General features: G+C 46.3%; 1 protein-coding gene and 1 non-coding gene across 2 annotated transcripts in view; one reads left to right on the forward strand and one right to left on the reverse strand.

Annotated features, from left to right (window-relative positions):
• LOC145537669 (uncharacterized) overlaps positions 1–22,041 on the reverse strand; it is a 233,688-nt gene that overhangs the window by 150,641 nt on the left and 61,006 nt on the right. The gene's annotated exons all lie outside the window — the stretch shown is intronic.
• TRNAR-ACG (transfer RNA arginine (anticodon ACG)) lies at positions 15,888–15,959 on the forward strand. The gene has a single exon. It is a non-coding gene; the product is annotated as a tRNA-Arg (tRNA).

Raw genomic sequence — 22,041 nt, forward strand, 5'->3', positions numbered from 1 at the left:
ACTTTATTTGGAAAAAAAAATAGTCTTTACAGATGTTATTAAGTATCTTGATATCATTCTGGATTTGGGGGTCACCCCTGAATCCAATGACAGTGTATTAAAGAGCAGAGACATCAGTCTGCCTACGAAGGTCCGTAGAGTCAAAGGTATTACATCTTTTCAGTGGTCACGTATGGATATGAGAGTTGGACCGTAAAGAGGACTGAGCACTAAAGGATTGATGCTTTTGAACTGTGGTGTCAGAGAAGACTCTTGAGAGTCCCTTGGACTGCAAAGAGATCCAACCAGTCCATCCTAGAGAAAATCAATCCTGAGTATTTATTGGAAGGACTGATGCTGAAGTTGAAGCTCCAATACTTTGGCCAGCTCATGCGAAGAGCCGACTTATTGGAAAAGACGCTGATGCTGGGAAAGATTGAAGGCTGGAGGAGAAGGGAATGACAGAGGATGAGATGGTTGGATGGCATCACTGACTTGATGGACATGAGTTTGAGTAAACTCCGGGAGATGGTGATGGACAGGGCAGTCTGGGGTGCTGCAGTCCATGGGGTTGCAAAGAGTCGGACACGACTTGGCAGCTAAACAACAACAACAGAAGCATCGGGAGGGCTCATCACAATACAAACTTCAGAGGGAGTTTCTCAGTCGGTAGGTCCGGGATGGGGCCTAAGAACTTGCCTTCTAACAAGTCCCCAGGTGCTGCTTATGCTGCTGGGCAGAGAACACACTCTGAGAACTACTAAGCTAGAGGAAGACCCTGATGACATGATTCCCTGAAGGATTCTCAGGACCCCATCCCGTCTTCCAGAATACAAGAGTGCCACAGACAGCTGAGAAGGTCCCACCATCATTTCTTCTCACTCTCATTGTTCACATGAGCAACCTGGGGCACAGAGACATGAGGTGACCCCTCCTGATACAGACTCAACGTCTGTGTCCCCTCAAAATTCACGGTGGTGGTGATTTAGTCACTCAGTCGTGTCCAACTCTTTACGACTCCCCACGGACTACAGCCGGGCTCCTCTATCTGTGGGATTTCCCAGGCAAGAATGCTGGAGTAGCCATTATACTCCAATACAGAATTAAGAGTTGCAAAAAAAGAAAAGAAAAAGAACACTCAGCAGCTGGAGCAGGGGCAAGTATGCCAAGTCAGTCACGTGAGTAGGCACAGGTGAAGCAGGCCCTGGTCCAGCAGGGGGCATACAGAGAACAAAAGAGCAGCCATCTTGTGGGGCCTGGGCCTACACTACCCAACCCGTCTCTCCAGCCTCAGACCGCAGGAGTTAGAACTCTTGTCAGCAAGCCCCGACGCCCATGTCAGTCACACATCAGGCTGTCAGTCTGTGATTTCTGAAAGGTGGAGTCAAGTCAGAAGTTAAGAAAAGAACCACCACCCTCAAGTTTTGCCGAAATAGTCACTGAGCAAATTAAGTGTTCTTTTAATGTTCTTAAGATGCCTTGACTAAATTTAGAAGTCACCTAAATGGCAACCAGTGGAGCACTAGTTAAACAAAACAGCACATCCTGGAATTGGAAAGGTAGAGTGCCATTAATCACCATAGTTTTGAAGAATATATAATGACATGGGAAAATGCTAAGGACACAGTGATTGCTTCACAAAGTTGTGTTAACAGTTCTAGCAATATATAGGCACATATCATGTCCAAAATATGTGAATACACTTTTATCAGAAATATGATATCTCAGGGTGATAAGATTTTGTTGGTTTTCATTCTCCTGCTCTTGTCCTTAATTTCTAAATATTCTTCATTTTACAGTTAACTCTTTTATAATTTAAATGACACGTGTGTGTGTGTGTGCGTGCGCGTGCACGTGCATGCTAAGTCACTTCAGTCGTGTCTAACTTTTTGTGACCCCATGGACTGCAGCCTGCCAGGCTTCTCTGTCCATGGGATTCTCCAGGCAAGAATACTGCAGTGGGTTGCCATGCCCTCCTCCAGGGGATCTTCCTGACCCAGGAATAGAACCCACGTCTCCTACAATGGGTTCTTTACCACTAGCACCACCTGGGAAGCCCTATATTATACATATATATTTGTCCAAAATAAAAAGCTAAAATTAAAAAGAAAAAACTGTGGTGTTGGAGAAGACTCTTGAGAGTCCCTTGGAATGCAAGGAGATCCAACCAGTCAATCCTAATGGAAATCAGTCTTGAATATTCATTGGAAGGACTGATGCTCAAGCTGAAATTACAGTATTTGGCCACCTGATTTGAAGAGCTGACTCACTGGAAAAGACCCTGATGCTGGGAAAGACTGCAGGCAGGAGGAGAAGAAGACAACAGAGGATGAGATGGTTGGATGGCATCACCGACTCAATGGACATGAATTTGAGTAAGCTCTGGGAGTTGGTGATGGGCAGGGAGACCTAGCATGCTTCAGTCCATGGGGTCGCAAAGAGTCAGACACGACTTAGCGACTGAACCGAACTGACTTTCTATAAAAACCATCTTGATATTAAACTATCAAATTATAGCTTTGCTCAAAGGAAGTGGCTGCAAAATACGGTCAATTATCAAGACTATTTTCACATCTAAACTATCTCCTTCTTCCCACAGCACCAATGGAAGAACTCAAACAAGACAACACGTCTTCACTGGAAGAACGGCCATCTCTTTCCAGCGGTCCTTATGCTCTTTTGGCATGGGGTGGTAAACACTGGTATCGGTTTGTGTATCTCCAAGAACATTAATTTCTCAATCAAAAGCCACAAAGGACACAAGTCTCCACTCCCAAGTGAACTCAGGAGTGAAAAGGGGTCTAAGACATGACAAGCATTTTCAAAATATAGTGGGGTATGTGACTCAGATAGGTGGCACTGCAGACAATAGAAATGGGAGGTTTGGTGAGGATGCCGGGGCTGGTAGTATGTATTTTTGGTGTTGTTGTTTGGTCTCTAAGCCACGTCCGACTCTTTGCGACCCCGTGGACTGCAGCACACCAGGCTTCCCTGTTCCCATACTCTTTATGGGGTTCTACAGGCAAGAATTGGAGAAGGACATGGCGACTCACTCCAGGATTCTTGCCTGGAGAATCCCATGGACTGAGGAGGCTGGTGGGGCTACAGTCCATGGGGTTGTAAGAGCCGAACACGACTGAGTGACTAAACCACCACCACCACAGGCAAGAAGACTGGCATGGGTTGCCGTCTCCTCCTCCAGGGCACCACATTTTGTCAGAACTCTTCACTATGACCCGTCTGTCTTGGGTGGTCCCCCATGGCAATGGCTCATGGCTTTACGGAAATTATGCAAGTTCCTTTTCTAGGACAATGCTGTGGTTCATGAAGAAGGGTGGTGTGTACGCTGCCTCCCATCTCCACACCTTCTGATGGCTGGGCGAAAAGACAGAATGACAGAGGAGGAAAGAAATCCACGGAGCAAAGGCAGAGGTGGGGGAAGTGCAGAGGTGGGGGAGGTACATGTCTGGGGCTCCAGCAGGCGGCAGTGAAAACTAAATCAGATGCACAAATGCACTCAGGGCCGTGGAGTCAAGGGCAGAGCAGAAAGGTGAGTAGTCTCTTCTTTGCCATCCCACCCTGCCTTCTTTGCTTCCCCTGGAGATGCACCCATACGTCTCAACCAAGAAAACAGAAAATGACTCAGGATGACTAGAATGGCAGCCAGGCATGAACGTCACTGCCAGGGGCAACACCCTGAGCTGCGCTGTGACTCCTTGGAGACGAGAGGTTACACTGATGGCTAACTGTTTCTTTGAGATCCTTCCACAGTTCCTCGGGAGGTTCCAAAGGATGGCTTGTGATACCTTGTGCCACTTGTCTCCAAAGTGGATGCAAAAGCAGGTGAGCTTGAGACACCACCTGGAGAATTTTCAGAGCAAGAATTTCCTGAAAATAAAGGCAGCTAAACCCAGAAACATTTATTGGAAGGACAGATGCTGAAACTCCAATACTCTGGCCACCTGGTGAGAAGACCTCACTTATTGGAAAAGACCCTGATGCTGGGAAAGATTGAGGGCAGGAGGAGAAGGGGATGACAGAGGATGAGATGGTTGGATGGCATCAACGATTCAATGGACATGAGTTTGAGCAAGCTCTGGGAGTTGGTGATGGACAGGGAGGCCTGGCGTCCTGCAGTCCATAGGGTCGCAAAGAGTCGGACACAACTGAGCGACTAAACTGAACTGAAACCCAGAAACATTCCAGGCAGAATTTCCCTCCGAAGCATGTTGTTGTTGTTCAGACACCAAGTCATGCTGGACTCTTTGTGACCCGATGGACTGCAGTACAAGAGGTTTCCTGCCCCGCACCATCTCCTGGAGTTTGCTCGAGTTCATGTCCACTGAATTGGTGATGCCATCCAACCGTCTCATCCTTCATCACCCTCTTCTCCTTCTGCCCTCAATCTTTCCCAGCATCAAGATCTTTTCCAATGAGTCAGTTCTTTGCATCAGGTATCCAAACACTGGAGCTTCGGCGTCAGCATCAGTCCTTCCAATGAACATCCAAGACTGATCTCCTTTAGGATGGACTGATTGGATCTCCTTGCACTCCAAGGGACTCTCAAGAGTCTTCTCCAGCACCATGGTTCGAAAGCATCAATTCTTCCGAAGCATAGTATCAGGAGGCTTTTGAGGGAATATACTCCTTGACCTTGTCTAACGCTCAGCTTCTCTCGGGCATGTTTTCCTCATGCCTGAAAGCTTTGGGCAAGAAAAATGCCAAGGCCCCCTCTCAAGTTCTGAGCTCCCAGGAATCCACAAATTCTCGACTGTACAGACGACATCTCTGCCACAGGGAACTGGTGAGGTTAAAATGGGACCCAAGTTCAACTGCATTCACCGCGGCTGTGTTTAGTGCATCTCTCTTGGAACAGAGAGACAGATCTTCGGGTTCCTCCATAGCTTCTCCACGCGAGAATTCTGACACTTTCCATCCGTCACTGCATCCAGTGTAACAGGGTGACTCAGCGACTATGCCTTGGGTGTGTGGCCTTGTGCTTGGCCAAGCCTGTGGCACGACCTGTTTTGCCTTCTCTGCAAACAGTCTGGGCTCAATGAGATGTAGCAGAGACTCTGGTACAAAGAGATCAGCAACAAACCATCAGTCTTCACCCCTTATTTTTCCACACCAGGGCCGAAGGCAGTTAAGAAACAAGCATGGCACTCAACCATACCTGACGGCGGTACCAGGGCCTCCGGGAAATGCATTCCCAGGGCCAGCCAGGACTCACTTTCATTTCTTTCCACAGAACCAAGGTGGGGGGGTGGGAATGGGCAGGGGTGGGTTACCTTGGGTTTGGCTGGGTGAGAACTCCATTCTGAACTTTTTCATTCCTCTCTTCAGTAATATTTCTTAAGAGCAGCGAACCCTCTTTGCATCTCATCTCGGGGCTGCGCTCACACTGATCGAAGATCATGACATTCTTGGCAAAGCGAAAGATACCATTTTCTCAGCTCCGTCTTTTCCTAGGACAGTGTGCTGGAGCAGATTTTAGGAGAGGCTGGTAAGTGAGGGGGAGGACGTTGCTGCGGCAACCCCTACACACAAAAAAATGCGCTCGCTCTGTTTCTGAGTGAGTGAGCTTTCTGCCTCTTCAATATCATGGGTTGCTGTGATGCAGAGATGCAATGAGCCAGGTCTGTAGAGGGGGGTGGCTTCTCTCTCACTCTCACTCAAATAGGTGCTAGAAGGTCAGGCTGAGATGAAGCCTTTTCACGGATACAGTCACTGGGAGTTTCAAAAGCAGGTGCACTGGGGATGGAGTGAAGCAGGGAGTACATGAAGGCATCCTCCTCCAGACCCCTTGCTGGAAGATAAGCACTTTGGGGAGGGGGCGAGGTCATCATCATGATGTAATGTGCTTAGCAGCTCAGTCGTGTCTGACTCTCTGCGACCCCATAGACTGTAGCCCGCCAGGCTGCTCTGTCCATGGGGTTCCCCAGACAAGAATACTGGAGTGGGTGGCCATGCCCTCCTCCAGGAGATCTTCCCCACCCAGGGATCAAACCCAGGTCCCCCGCACGGCAGGTGGATTCTTTACCATCTGAGCCACCAGGGAAGCCCATGATGTAATAGTTCTCAGCATAGAAGCCAAGAAGCTACCTGGCAAACCTGATCTGTAACACTTGGAGTGGTTCATCCCTCTCCTGGGATGCTTTTAAGTCACCCGCATGGTGCAGGGAAGTCTTGTGGTTCTAGTCTAGGGCAACTGTCAGACTTAGAACAGGTACAGAGCATCCTTTCTCTGCAGGGCAATGGGTAATGAATGCCCTGTGAACAGCAGGGGCATAGGTGCCACAAGCAAAGACACAGGAATCGCCAGGCCGGCTTTCAGCAGCTTCGTTGTGAATGGAGGAAAAGTGCAAATAAATGACAGAAGAATACGCACCACACAGACCTCCTCTCCATCCACAGCGTCCATCATAACACTTGCCAAGGAGATCTTCTAATTGAATTTCATTTTTTAACGTGTCTTTCTCAATGCGGATCGCTTTTAAATTCTTTGTTGAGTTTGCTACAACACTGCTTGTGTTTCACGTTTCGGCTCTTTGGCCACAGGCATGTGAAACCTTAGCTCCCAGACCAGGGATTGAATTTGCGCCCCCTGCGCTGGAAGACAGAGCCTTAACCCCCGGACCACCAGCGAAGACCCAAGGAGATCTTCTGAAATGGAAGCCATACTTCTCAGGAATAAGCAATGGACCCCCTACTGCCTACAGAATAAAATTGCATTTGTCCACATGGAATTCTCAGCCTTCTTTCACCTGCCCCAACTACATGTCCACCATACTTGTTCTGGAGCCTTCGTCTCCAAGACCTCTGATCATCATTTGTTTCCCAACTACCAGACCATCCGTTTCACCTCTGCTTGCCACCGTGTTGCTTCTGGACACTGCCTTTGTGTGAGTGCATGCCAGCTGAGTCGCTTCAGTTGTTTATGACTCTTTGTGACCCTACGGACCATAGCCCTCCAGGCTCCTCTGTCCCTGGGATTCTCCAGGCAAGGACAATGGAGTGGGTTCCCATTTCCTCCTCCAAGGGATCTTCCCAACCGAGGCCTTGAACCGGTGTCTCTTATGTCTCCTGCGTGGGCAGCCAGGTTCTTTACTGCGAGCACCTCCTGGACCTCTGGCCCTCTCCAAACTGGCAAAGCACTCTCAGCTTTCTTAGGTGACTTCAGACTCCACTTTTTCTTTTTTTTTCAAGAAGTCAGCCCCAAAGCTCCCTGACTTTGTGTTCTCTTGCCTCTGTTTCAGTATCTGGGATCTACTGTTTATTTTCCTGTTTTCTTCTTTGAGGGTGAAGCCTGGGTCTCGTTCAACTCCAAATTTCCACATAGCTTACCAGACTGCATTGCACAAAATAAGCCCCTAAGAGTAACTGCTTGTTGCGTGAACACATTCACGCACAACCTGCAGGTGTGGGCATGTGCTTGTGTGTAAGACGGGCACCTAGCCTCATAGGCCCAATCAAGCTTTGGCATCTGTGGGATGGATTATAATAGGTTTGGGATCACCTAGTACCAAAGCCCCACCTTTAAATAAGGTAAGGTGGGGCTTATCTAAAATTGGACGGAGGAGGAGTCTTGAGCGCTATTTTGCAGGAGACAAAGAACTCATGTTGCTTTTTTTAAAAAGAATTACTGAAGTACAGATGGTATACAGTATTATATAAGCTATGGGTGTACAGTATAGTGAGCAAGAATCTGCTTTCGCAAAGAAATGAAAGTACATTCCAAACACAGGGGACCCAGCATGTGGAAAGGCTGAAAGGTCAGGAACGCAGAAGTTGCATGGAAGTTGGTGGAGAAGGAAACGGCAACCCACTCCAGTATTCTTGCCTAGAGAATTCCGTGGGCAGAGGAGCCTGGTGGGTTGCTGTTCACGGGGTTGCACAGAGTCAGACACGACTGAAGCGACTCAGCATGCATGCATGGAAGTTGGTTTCCTGGAATGTCCACTATTAGCTCGATTGTAAATGGGTTTGAGAGCAATGAAGGGTTATTTCAAAGCATCCTATGCTATTTACCCTTCCTTCTTTCATGAAGAGTGCAAGATATAGTGGACGGAATGAGGGTATGGAGCTGAGCGGCCTATTTATAAAACTCACTTCTATTGCTCACCATCTATGTGATACAAACAACCTAACTTCTGCAAGCCTCAGTTTTCTTACCTGTAAAATGGGAACAATGCCTTGTAGTATGGATTGGACAGTATATTATAGAGAGCTGCCTTCATTCTATACAAAGACAAAAATCTGATCCACTTTTTCCCCTACTGAGTCACATCTTACTGAACACATGTAAGGACTTAATTCCAGCTCAAAGCAAACCTCAACAATATCTGTAACTACTAAGGAAGATGCTCTTTTGTTGTTGTTTTTTAATTAGAGTGTAACTGGTTTACAGTGCTGTGTTAGTCTCCGCTGTACAACAGTGTGAATCGGCCGTAACTATACACACACGCCCTCCTTCTTGAGCCTCCCCCCCAACCATCCATCCTACTCCTCGAGGTCATCACAGAGCACCAAGCGGAGCTCCCTGTGCTCCACAGCAGCTCTCCCGCCAGCTAGCTATTTTACACAGGGCGGTGGACACGTGTCAGCACTCTCTCAACCCGTCCTACCCTCTCCTTCCCCTGTGTCTGCACGTCTGTTCTCTACATCTGTCTGCATCTCTGTTCTTGCCCTGTGTGGCTTCATCTGCGCCATTTTTTGAGGTTCCATAAATATGCATGAATACATCGTATTTGTTTTCCTCTTTCTGACTTACTTCACTGTTTGACGGACTCTAAGTTCATCCCACGTTACTACAAATGACCCAGTTTAGTTCCTTTTCTGACCTGTATATTGTATACATGCACCACATACTGCTGGTCCATGTTGTATATGTGGACCATATGCTGTAGTATGTTGTTTACATGGACCATATTCACGTGACTGTTGTCCACTGTATGTATGGACCACATCTCCTTTCTTCATTCTTCTGTCAATGGACATTTAGGCTGCTTCTGTGTCCTGACTATCGCATATAGTGCTGCAATGAACAGTGTGCCCTTTTATGATTTTCTCAGGGTACGTGCCCAGTAGTGGCATTGCTGGGTCATATAGTAGTGTATTTTTAGTATTTTTTTAAGGAAATGGGCTTCCCTGAGAGCTCAGTTGGTAAAGAATCCGCCTGCAATGCAGGAGACGCCAGTTCAATTCTTGGGTCTGGAAGATCCCCTGGAGAAGGGATAGGCTACCCACTCCAGCATTCTTGAGTTTCCCTGATGGCTCAGCTGGTAAGGAATCCGCCTGTAATGTGGGAGCCCTGGGTTCAATTCCTGGGTTGGGAAGATCCCCTGGAGAAGGGATAGGCTACCCACTCCAGTATTCTTGGGCTTCCCTGGTGACTCAGCTGGTAAAGAATCTGCCTGCAATGCGGGAGACCTGGGTTCGATCCCTGGGTTGGGAAGATCCCCTGGAGAAGGGAAAGGCCACCCACTCCAGTATTCTGGCCTGGAGAATTCCGTGGAATGTATAGTCGATGGGGTCTCAAAGAGTCAGACCGACTGAACGACTTTCACTTTCATTATTCCATATTGTTTTCCATAACGGTTGTATAATTTACATTCCTAGCAACACTGGAGGAGGATTCCCTTTTCTCCACACCCTCTCCAGCATTCATTGTTTCTGGATTTTTGATGACTGCCATTCCGACCGGTGGCAGGTGATACCTCACTGTAGTTTTCATTTGCATTTCTCCAATAATGAGCGAAGTTGAGCTTCTTTTCATGTGTTTGTTGCCCATCTGCATGTCATCTCTGGAGAAACGTCTGTTTAGTAGGTCTTCCGCTCACTTTCTGATTGGGTTTTTTTTTTATATTGAGCTGCACGAACTGCTTGTATATTTTTAAGATTTCTTTCAGTATTTTAAGTGCCTCTTTTCTTCTATAAACTCAATTTCATCATTAAAGTGGTAGCTATGAGCTGCAAGCATACTGAACCAGAATTCTAATTTACAGGTGCTCACTCAAGGCTGTCTTTGCAGGCGAAAGAGGCCTATAAAATTAATGGTCACCCTGGACGGAGTGGCTTGAGTCCAAAGAACAGAGTATGGAAACTGAAAGCAGAGAGTAACTACAGCAGAGACCGCCTGGCCAGCCAGCACTGCCCTCAACAAGCGACAGAGATCAACATCACCAGCCACTCACTAGCGGTCCACTCCTGAGCACCTCATGGGCCCTAACAGAATGCAGTGTAAGGGCTCTGCACCTCTCTGTTCTAAGTTCTTCATTGTTGTTCAGTCTATAAATCGTGTCCCACTGTTTGAGACCCCATGGACTGCAGCACGCCAGGCCTCCCTGTCCATCACCAACTCCTGGAGCTTACTCAAACTCACGTCCATCGCGTCGGTGATGCCATCCAGCCATCTCATCCTCTGTCGTCCCCTTCTCCTCCCGCCTTCCATCTTTCCTAGCATGAGGGTCTTTTCCAATGAGTTAGCTCTTCTCATCAGGTGGCCAAAGTATTGGAGCTTCAGCTTCAGCATCACTCCTTCCAGTGAATATTCAGGGTTGATTTCCTTTAGGATGGACTGGTTGGCTCTCCTTGCAGTCCAAGGGACCCTCAAGAGTCTTCTCCAGCACCACAATTCAAAAGCATCAATTCCTCAGTGCTCAGTCATCTTTATGGTCCAGCTCTCACATTCGTACATGACTACTGCTCCTTATTGCAAAATTCAGACTTAAGTTGAAGAAAGTAGGGAACCACTAGGCCATTCAGACATGACCTGATTGGTCATATGATTATACAGTGGAAGTGACAAACAGATTCAAGGGATTAGATCTGGTAGACAGAATGTCTAAAGAACTATGGATGGAGGTTCATGACATTGTACAGGAGGCAGTGTACTAAGTTAGGAGGGGAAATGCAGACAGAGCACTTGGCTTAGAGTGGTTAGCGAGCGATTGAATGAATCTGATCATCGTGATAGTGGTGGAGCCAACATCTACTTTTTGACTGGAGACAGCGCAGAGAAACAGAATAAAAAAGATTATATGGGGGCATTTATTGCAAATATCTGTAAAAGCCAAACGATCCTATTATTGCTGTTGGAGCAGGGAGGGGGCGGGTCTGTGCCTTGTAGGATTTGACCATCCCTGGCCTCTGCCAAAGTGATAAAGTCAAAGTCGCTCAGTCGTGTCCGACTCTTGGCAACCCCGTGGACTATACACTCCATGGGATTCTCCCGGTCAGAATACTGGAGTGGGTAGCCCTTCCCTTCTCCAGGGGATCTTCCCAAACCCAGGGATCGAACCTAGGTCTCCCACATTGCAGGCGGATTCTTTACCAGCTGAGCTACAGGGGAAGCCCAAGAAGACTGGAGTGGGTAGCCTTTCCCTTCTCCAGGGGATCTTCCCAACCCAGGAATCGAACCAGGGTCTCCCGCATTGCAGGCAGATTCTTTAGCAACTGAGCTATGCCAAACAGAGGTGAATAGCACCCTCAGGTGTGACAACCAAAAATGTCCCCAGACACTTCCAAGTGTCTCCTGGGGTGGGAAAGAAGGGGGAGGAGGAAGCTGGGGACATATCTGCATCCCTTACACATGCCTTCCACCTGCTTAAGAGCCACTAAAACAAGAAAACTGGGATGACCTTCCAAAAGGTCAATGTCATGGAAAGCAAACAACAAAATACAAAAGATGGAAGGTGAGGGACTATTCTTGATAAGACACAAAACCCAATGCGTTCCGGACCCCTGACCAGCAAGCATTTCCTAAACGTACACACCGAGTCCACATACAGATGTTCTACCATCCTGAGAGCTCATTGCAACTGGGATGCATTTTAACAGGCAAACCAACCCCAACCCCCTCCCCCACCCTCCCCAACCCAGCGCACTGCTATCATGCAGGCTCTGACTCTGCAGACCTGGGCAGGGCCAACGTGTCTGCCCTGACGATGAGGCTGCCCTCAGACCACACCTGGAGGAACCGGGTCTCTGGAGGGAGCCGTGTCTGCGGTAGACCCATGAGAATCTGAAATTCACTTCTTGATAAGGAGGTGCCATCAACTGGAGCTTTTGTTTCCAAACATGTATATGTTGTCACTGTTGTTTATCTGCTCAGTCCTGGCTGAGTCTTTGTGACTTCATGGACTGTCACCCTCCAGGCTCCTCTGTGCATGGGATTTCGCAGGCAAGAAGCCTGGAGAGGATTTCTGTTTTCTTCCCTGATGGCTGAGTTGGTGAATAATTCTGCCTGCAATGCGGGAGACCCCGGTTTGATTCCTGGGTCGGGAAGATCCCCTGGAGGAGGAATAGGCTACCCACTCCAGTGTTCTTGGGCTTCCCTGGTGGCTCAGCTGGTAAAGAATCCGCCTGCAATGTGGGAGACCTGGATTCGATCCCTGGGTTTGGGAAGATCCCCTGGAGAAGGGAACGGCTACCCACTCCAGTATTCTGGCCTGGAGAATTCCATGGACGAGTCCATGGGGTTGCAAAGAGTCAGACAGGACTGAGCGACTTTCACTTCACTTCTGAGAGGAGAAGCGAGGTGCAGGCGGATTAAGACAATTGGATCAGGATGCTCTAGTCTGTCCTCTGGCTCTGCTTCCTTAGCTGGTTCATTTGCTGCCCATCCTGACTCTCAAAGGGGAGGGGAGGGGGGCTCTGTCTGCCCACCCAGCTTAAAGCAGGACCACTGCCTCCCTGCTCCAGCATCGCTGATCTCCACCACTTAAGCGAGCACTTTCCTCACCACGTACCACCTGCCTTTCCCAATGGCATCCTTCTATGCTTCCCTTCCATTTCCTTTGCGCTCCCTGCCACCAGGTACTTTTTGTCCTCTGTGAATCCATCCCTTCAGACGCTCACCTATCAGCACGATGTTGCAACTCGGTTCTGAAACACTATGTGCTTTCATTAGCAAGCCCGGGAAGTAATTTTTTTAAGCAGCGGCAGTGAAACGGTAAACTAGTCCCGGCTCTGGCAGGGAGACCGTCCCGCTGACCCTACACCAGTACCTCAGAGAACAAACAAGGGAAGAAATTACCTCTGCCTCTCATCACGTTGCCGAGCCTGAAAGGCACGTCCCCGAAGCAATCCGTGAGGGCCATAAACAAGTGCCTCATTATGGGATACGGCCCCTGGAGTGCCGTCTGTCTCTTTAATTATTTGGAGGAAGACCGCGCGGGACGTGCTGGGCAGACCTCAGAGAGGTGGCTGCCAAGTTTCGGTGTTTAAGAAAAAAAACAGGGTTTGCATGGCCCAGGGAGAAACTATGCCACACTCAGGAAATAACACATTTAGAATACTTCCTCCTCTTCGATTCCTGCTTCTTCTCTAACTTATCTGGGATGGCACCAGCTCAGGTGGCTTTGTCTACCTGGGCACAAAATAAACGTGGGACACAGACCTTTGTAACATCATGCTCTTCCTCCTCTTTGCCTAACAAATCAGTTTTCTTCATTTTTACGGTTGGAAATGGACTGCCTTCTTTCCACGTGAAGAGGGCAATCCCATGGACATGGACACACTGCTGTACTTCACATGGAGAACCAGCAAGGACCTGCTGGACAGCACAGGGACTCTGCTCAATACTCTGTAATAACCTTATGGTCACCAGGGGGAAGGATGGGGGAAGGGATAGTCAGGGAGTCTGGGATGGACATGGACACACTGCTGTGTTTAACATGGAGAACCAGCAAAGACCTGCTGGACAGCACAGGGAACTCTGCTCAATGTCATGTGGCTGCCTGGATGGGAGGGGAGTTTGGGGGAGAATGGATACATGTCCATGTGTGGCTGAGTCCCTTCACTGTCCACCTGAAGTTATCACAACATTGTTAATTGACGATGCCGCCATAGAAAAGAACAAGTTTAAATTAGATAAAGATGGCAACCCCAGGTTGCCTGGATAAGCCGGCCGAACAGCCAGACTGTTTAGGACTCTGTGTCTCAGTGGCCCAGGGTGGGAGGACCACCCGTCACAAGATCACCCGGGGAGCTGGTTGTACTGGTGGGCTTCTGGGTGTTATCCTAGGTCTGCTGAATGCAGGTGTTGTGTGTGTGTGTGTGTGTGTGTGTGTGTGTGTGTGTGTGTGTACTCAGTTCAGTTCAGTTGCTCAGTCATGGCCGACTCTTTGCAACCCCATGAACTGTAGCCCACCAGGATCCTCTGTCCTTGGGATTTTCCAGGCAAGAATACTGGAGTGGGGTTGCCATTTCCTCCTCCAAGACAATCTTCCCAACCTGGGGATCGAACCTGAGGCTCCTGCATCGAGCAGGCAGATTCTTTACCACTGAGCCACCTGTAACAAATCCCCCCTGGGGGATTCTCGCACTAAAAAGGGAGCAAAGTAGAGGTTTTATGTTTCTGGAGCAGAGACCCCCCCCCAACTCCTAGGGTTCCGCAGCACGTGGAAGCTGCCCATGGGGCTTGAGAGAAAAGCCTGCTGTGGTAGATTTATTACTCTTTAGAGCATCCATACTAGCGTCTGCCATGAGTGTGTCTTGTGTTTGAGATATGCAGCAGGCCCTTTTAGACTTGCTGATGGCTGTGTAGGGGGAGAATGAAGGGGAGAAAAGGGGTCTCTAAAGCGAGAAGGGGAGAGGTGCTCCATCGAAGACTGAGACAAGGACCCTGTCCTTTTGCCATCTTCACAGCCCGTCCTGTGGTCGGGGGAAAACCTTGCTGAATGCCCTGTCTTCTCGGGCTTGTGATGGGCAATTCTGGCAGGCTGATCTGGTAACTTGGTGGGTATTTTTCAGTGAGAGAAACATCAGGGGAACAGTGTGGGACACAGTCTTAAACAGCAGTGCCGAGGGCCATGCCGTGAATCCAGCCCGTGGCTTCTGTGTGGGAGGGAGGAAGCCGTGATGCTGAAATCCCGCTTGGAACACGCAGGGCCTCCCAGCTTCCTGCCAGCTAGAGGCCTCTGGAGGGGATTACCATCCACTAGAAGGTGCCTTTGGTCCTGATTATGTTGAATCGGTGTTACAGGGCTTTTCAGGTCAACCACATTCTTCTGGGCTTCCCAGGTGGCGTGCGTGGTAAAGAACCCACCCTGCTAATGTAGGAGACGGAAGAGACCCGGGTTCGATCCCTAGCTGGGGAAGATCCCCTGGAGGAGGGCATGGCGACCCACTCCAGTATTCTTGCCTGGAGACTCCCATGGACAGAGGAGCCTGGCGGGCTATGGTCCATGGGGTCACAAAGAGTCGGACATGATTAATAACTAATAATGTTTATTTTAGATCACTCTTTACATAATTTTTTATTTTAGGTGATTACTTATAAAATTAATTGTATAATAAATATAACATTACATATAAATATAAATATACATTATTAATAATTGTAATTATAAATATAATTACATATTATTATATAATATAGTATATTTTTATATTATATATAATATGTATAATATGTATGTATGCATAATGATGTGTATAATATGTATGTTATTATAATATATATTATTATATGTATATACATATATTACACATACATATTATACATACATTATACATATATTACATGTATACATATATTATTATAAAATATATAATATGTATAATATATATGTATGTATGATATGTATGATATGTATATGTATGTATATGTATATAATAATATAATATATATTATAATTATACCAACTTATATTAATTAATACATTAATATAATATGTGATTTAATTTATCAATATATCATATATTATATAATAATTATATTATTATATTATAATGTGATTGATAATTATATTAATTATAATGAATATAATATATTATAATATATATAAGTCACATTATATATACCATATATCACAAATATTATGTATATATAAATAAAGATACAGTATATATTGTATATAATTATAAATACATAATATTTATGCTTTAATATAAGTGAGACTTCCCTGGTGGCTCAGACGGTAAAGTATCTGCCTACGATGCAGGAGACCCAGGTTCGATCCCTGGGTGAGGAAGATCCTCTGGAGGAGGACATGGCAACCCACTCCAGTATTCTTGCCTGGACAATCCCATGGACGGAGGAGCCTGGCGGGCTACAGTCCATGGGGTCACAGAGTCGGACATGACTTCACTTTCACTTCACTTTCATAAGTGATACAGCATATAATGATTATAAACATGCAAATCACAAATATATAAATTTATATCTAAAATTTGTGCTTATTTATATTTTATTATACAGTAAGTCCCACACCTACAAACAAGCTGCATTCTGAGAGTGCGTTTGCAAGTCCACTTTGTTCATAAGTCCCGTGGACAGTGCAGCCTGTCGGGCTACGGTCCATAGGGTCACAGAGAGTCGGACCTGAGCGAAGTGCCTTGGCACGCACCCCAACAAAGTCGGCCTAGCTACTCGACTGACACAAACGGCTGTACAGTACAGCACTGTAACACTTTCGTAATGCCTCTCACACAAATGCAGTGCGTGAAAAGCAAACACAAGAAATAAAGAAAGCGTTTTCCATCTTACCGGAGAGGGCTTGGAAGAAACTACAGGAGCACTATACAGCCGGCATCCAGGGGCTGGCATCGCCCGAACGGGCAAAAAGACGGCACTACTGACTACAGGAGGCACAGAACATGGGCGATGGTAGCGCCAAAGCATCAGCAACAGGGCCCAGGGGGCGAGCTGCAATCTCACTCACACCCGATGTGGACGGAACCCACGTTTGCACCGTGGAAAGTCTGCAACTTGAAGGCTCATAGGTCGGGGACTCACTGCATAAATTACTTGAGGGAATTTATGTGTAATTCTATAAAAGTTTATATGTTTAGGAAGAAAGTGAAGGTGCTCACTCGTGTCCGACTCTTTGCCACCCCCTGGATTGCAGCCCACCAGGCTGCACCATCCACGGGACTCTCCAGGCAAGAATCCTGGAGTGGGTAGCCATTTCCTTCTCCAGGGCGTCTTCCCGACCCAGGGTTTGAACCCATCTCCCGCACTGTGGGCAGACACTTTTACCATCTGAGCCACCAGGGAAGTCGCATGTTTACCTTAATTTAAATGTAAAGATTTTCGTGTTTTCACGACTCTTTGTGTAAAGATGCATCTAATCTATGCTGGATTGACATCATGTTTTTTCTCTTGATTTCAAAAGAAAATAAACCATTTTCACAGGCCCGAGGCCCTGGGCCTCCTACACCAAGAATTCCGTGCTGACTGTTATGAAGGCACCTATAATACTGTCTTCCAGGAGGTGAAATAAATGGATATTCTGCCCTGGAGAAGATGAGACATCATAAAGTCAGCAGGATTTTGTGCGCAGCCCACGGGGACTCAGTAAATGTTTCATGATGATCCTTGATGTTATTTATTTCCAGGCAGTTTTATGTGGCTCACTTGGAGGTGTATTATAATCCCTCGAATCCAGGGAATTGAACTGAATTTCTCCGAGAGTTCAAGTACACACATCACCTACGGACCAGTGGAGGGAAAGCCCTGGGGGAGTCTATCCTTCTCTGCAGAACTAAAGTCTTGCATAGCTGGATTCTCCCCATTAGAAACAGCCCTGCTCAGTTAACAGACGCTGATGCTGTGGGCACAGGACTCTGCTTACCTGCACCTTTGGTGTCAGGAAAAAAATTGTGGAAGATTTTGTTCTTCCATTTCTATCTATAGTGAAGTACAAAATCCAACAACAACAAAAAAAATGTGAAATGGTGTGGGGAAAAAAAGCCTCAACGGGTGATTACATTCATTGGAAAGGATTTATCACTTGCTGAAATGTGACTGATATTCATTTGATGGGAACACAGTGCCCAAAGCATTTTCCTGCTGAGAAAAGTAAGGAAACACAGGAGCAAGGAGAGTCATTTTTCTACATTCGACATATATGCGCTAGTATGATATTTGTTTGTCTCTTTCTGACTTACTTCACTATGTATGACAAACTCGAGGTCCATTCATGTCTCTACAAGTGACCCGATTTCACTGCTTCTTATGGCTGAGTAATATTCCATTGTTGAACCTACTTGCGGGGCAGGAATAGGTTTAGATGCAGCTGTAGAGGATGGTCTTCTGGACACAGGGTGGGTGGGGAAGGGAGACGCCAAGGGAGATTGGGGTTGATGTATATGCATATATACACTACCGTATGTACAGACATGTATAGACTATAATGTGTATATACATATTTACATGGCTCAGACGGTAAAGCGTCTGCCTGCTTGATCCCTGAGTCAGGAAGATCCCCTGGAGAAGGAAATGGCAACCCACTCCAGTACTCTTGCCTGGAAAATTCCATGGATGGAGGAGCCTGGTGGGCTATAGTCCATGGGGTTGCAAAGAGTCGGACACGACTCAGCAACTTCACTTCACGTTACCATGCGTGTAGGAAATGGCAACCCACTCCAGTATTCTTGCCTGGAGAATCCCATGGATAGAAGAGCCTGGTAGGCTACAGTCCACAGGGTCGCAAAGAGTCAGACACGACTGAGCAACTTCAGTTACTTACTCATACGTATACATTACCATGTGTGTAGACTTATATACACTATCATGTGTGTATATGTATATACACGACCATGTGTGAAACAAAGAGCTAGTAGGAAGCTCAGCATATTAAAAAGCAGAGACATTACTTTGCCAACATTGCCAACAAAGGTCCATCTAGTCAAGGCTATGGTTTTTCCAGTGGTCATGTATGGATGTGAGAGTTGGACGGTTGAAGAAAGCTGAGCGCCGAAGAATTGATGCTTTTGAACTGTGGTGTTGGAGAAGACTCTTGAGGGTCCCTTGGGCTGCAAGGAGATCCAAACAGTCCATTCTAAATGAGATCAGTCCTGGGTGTTCATTTGAAGGACTGATGTTGAAGCTGAAACTCCAATCCTTTGGCCACCTGATACGAAGAACCAACTCACTGGAAAACACCCTGATGCTGGGAAAGATTGAGGGCAGGAGGAGAAGGGGACGACAGAGGATGAGATGGTTGGATGGCATCACCGACTTGATGGACATGAGTTTGAGTAAACTCCAGGAGTTGCCGATGGACAGGGAGACCTGGCGTGCTGCAGTCCAGGGGGTCACAAAGAGTGGGACATGACTAAGCGACTGAACTGAGCTGAGTAGGAAGCCGCTGTATAGCACAAGCAGCTCACCTCAGTGCTCTGTGATGACCCAGAGAGGTGGGACAAGGGAGGGGGTGAGAGGTAGGTCCAAGAGGGAGGAGATGTATGTAAACATACAGCAAATTCACTCTCTTGTACAGCAGAAGCTAACACAATGTTGTAAGCAACTATATCTCAATTTTTTACAAAGATGAAAAAAAATTACCTATGGTCAATGATTTGACCTCTCTGGTGGCTCAGTAGTAAAGACCCTGTCTGCCAATGCAGGAGACACAGGAGAAGCGGTTTTAATCCTCTGGGTTGGGAAGACCTCCCCCCACCCACCCCCCCGGAAAAGGGAAATGGCAACCCACTCCCAGTATTCTTGCCTTAGAAATCCCATGGACAGAGGAGCCTGGTGGGCTGCAGTTCGTAAGGTTGCAAGAATGGAACATGACTTAGCAACTAAACCACCACCATGGTCAATGATTTAATCGATCGCACTTGTGTAATGAAGTCCCATTAAAACCAAGAAGATGGGGTTGGGAGCATGTCCGGTTTGGTGAGCACGTCATGACTGGGGATAGTGGCACTGGCTTGGGTGGACACGGACACTCTGCATCCTTTGCCCACATCCTGGCCCATCTCTTTCATTCGACTCCTTCCTGAATCACATCCTTTTACACCAAAGCAGTAGTCTGGTAAGTGACACGTTTCTCTGACTTCTGTGAGCCACTCTAGCAAATGAATTGGACCCAACAAGGAGGTCATTGGGACCTTCAATTTATAGCCAGCTGGTCAGAGGTACCTGGACTTGCAATTCAGTATCTGAAAGGGCAGGGGCTGACCTCAGTCAAGTAAGACGGATAACCCGTGCAATCTGATGCTATCTCCACAAACAGTGTCAGAATTGAGTCAAGTTGGATACCCAGCTGGTATCCCAGAATTGCTTGGTGTTTGTATGGGTCACCCCATACACACACACGGGAATTTGTACCAGAACCCATGTAACATGTTTCAGTTGCGTGACTGAATTGTTTTCTTCCCAAATAGAAAAGACTCAGAAATATTTCAGGATTCTGAGAAAGGAAAATGAAGCTGGAAGAATCAGGTTACCTGACTTCAGACTGTACTACAAAGCTATAGTAATCAAAACAGTATGGTACTGGCCAAAAATAGAAATATAGTTCAGTGGAACAGGATAGAATGCCCCAAAATAAACCCACATAACTATGGTCAATTTACCTACAATAAAGGAGGCAATAATATACAATGTAGAGAGGACATTGAAGTCTCTTCAATGACTAGTACTGGGAAAACTGGACAGCGAAATGTAAAAGAATGAAATTAGAACATTCTCTAACACCATACACAAAAGTAAATTCAAAATGGATTAAAGACCTAAATGTAAGACTGGACACTACAAAACTCTTAGAAGAAAACACAGGCTGAACACTCTTTGACATAAATTACAGCAATATCTTTTTAGAACAACCTCCTAGAGTAATGAAAATAAAAACAAAAATAAACAAATAGGAACTAATCAAACTTAAAAGCTTTTGCACAGCAAAGGAAGCAGTAAACAAAATGAAAAGATAACCCACAGAATAGGAGAAAATATCTGCAAACAAAGCAACCAACAAGGGATTAATCTCCAAAATATTCAAACAGCTCATGCAGCTAAATCACAAAAACAAACAACCCAGTCAGAAAAGGGGCAGAAAATCTAAACAGACATTTCTCCAAAGAAGACATACAGATGGTCAAAATACACACGAAAACATGCTCAATATCACTAATTATTAGAGAAAAGCAAATCAAAACTACAACGAGGTATCACCTGACACCAGTCAGACTGGCCATCATCAAAAAGTTACAAAGAATAAATGCTAGAGAGGGTGTGGAGAAAAGATAACCCTTTGCACTGCTGATGGGAATGTAAATTGGTACAACCACTGTGGAAAATAATATGGAAGTTCGTTAAAAAAAACGAAAACTAGAGCTACATATGATCCTGCAATCCCACTCTTGGGCATATATACCTGGATAAAACCATAATTCAAAAGGTGCATGCACCCCAGTGTTCATTGCAGCACTATTTAGAATATCCAAGACATGTAACAACCTAAATGTCCATTGATAGAGGAATGGATAAAAAAGTTATGGTACATGTACACAACGGAATATTACTGAGCCATGAAAAAGAATGAAATAATGCCATTTGCAGCAACAAGGTTGGACCTAGAGATTATCATATTACATGAAGTAAGTCACACAGGGAAAGACAAATATCCTGTTATCACTTAAATGTGGAATGTAAAAAAAAATGATACAAATAAAGTTATCTATAAAACAAAGACTTTGAAAACAAACTTACAGTTGCCAAAGGGGAAGGGTAGGGGAGAGGGATAACGTGGGAGACTGAGATTAGCATATATACACTACTATATATAGAACAGATAATCATCAAGGACCTACTACTGGATAGCACAGGGACCTCTGCTCTGTATTCTGTAGTAAACTATATGGGGAAAGAATCTGAAAAAGAATGGGTATATGTATATGTTTAACTGAATCACTTGGCTGTTACCCCTGAAACTAACACAACACTGTCAATCAACTACACGCCAATATAAAATAAAAATTAAATAAATTTAAAATGTATTTTTTATACCTCACTGAGTTTCACTACCTCAAGGAACATGGCAACAGCAACAGCAAAACCACAACAAAACTACAGTTTTCCTATTATGACGTACTGTCCATTTCCAGTGAGATGAGAACCACCATACCACCTGCCGTGTAAGTAAAGGATACTACAGCCATCAAGCCATCAAGTTACAGCCTCCAGCCAGTGAGCCCTGAAAGAACTCAAGATGCAGACAAAGGGAACTCCCAAGTCCATCTAGCAGTCAGCCACGAAAACCACCCTGACTGTGCACTCAGAGAAAACTGGATGTGAGGAAACACAGGATCCTGGCTCCAGATAGC

Source organism: Giraffa tippelskirchi, chromosome Y (genome assembly GCF_054371585.1).
Source record: "Giraffa tippelskirchi isolate mGirTip1 chromosome Y, T2T-mGirTip1v1.2.pri, whole genome shotgun sequence".
NCBI lineage: Eukaryota > Metazoa > Chordata > Mammalia > Artiodactyla > Giraffidae > Giraffa > Giraffa tippelskirchi.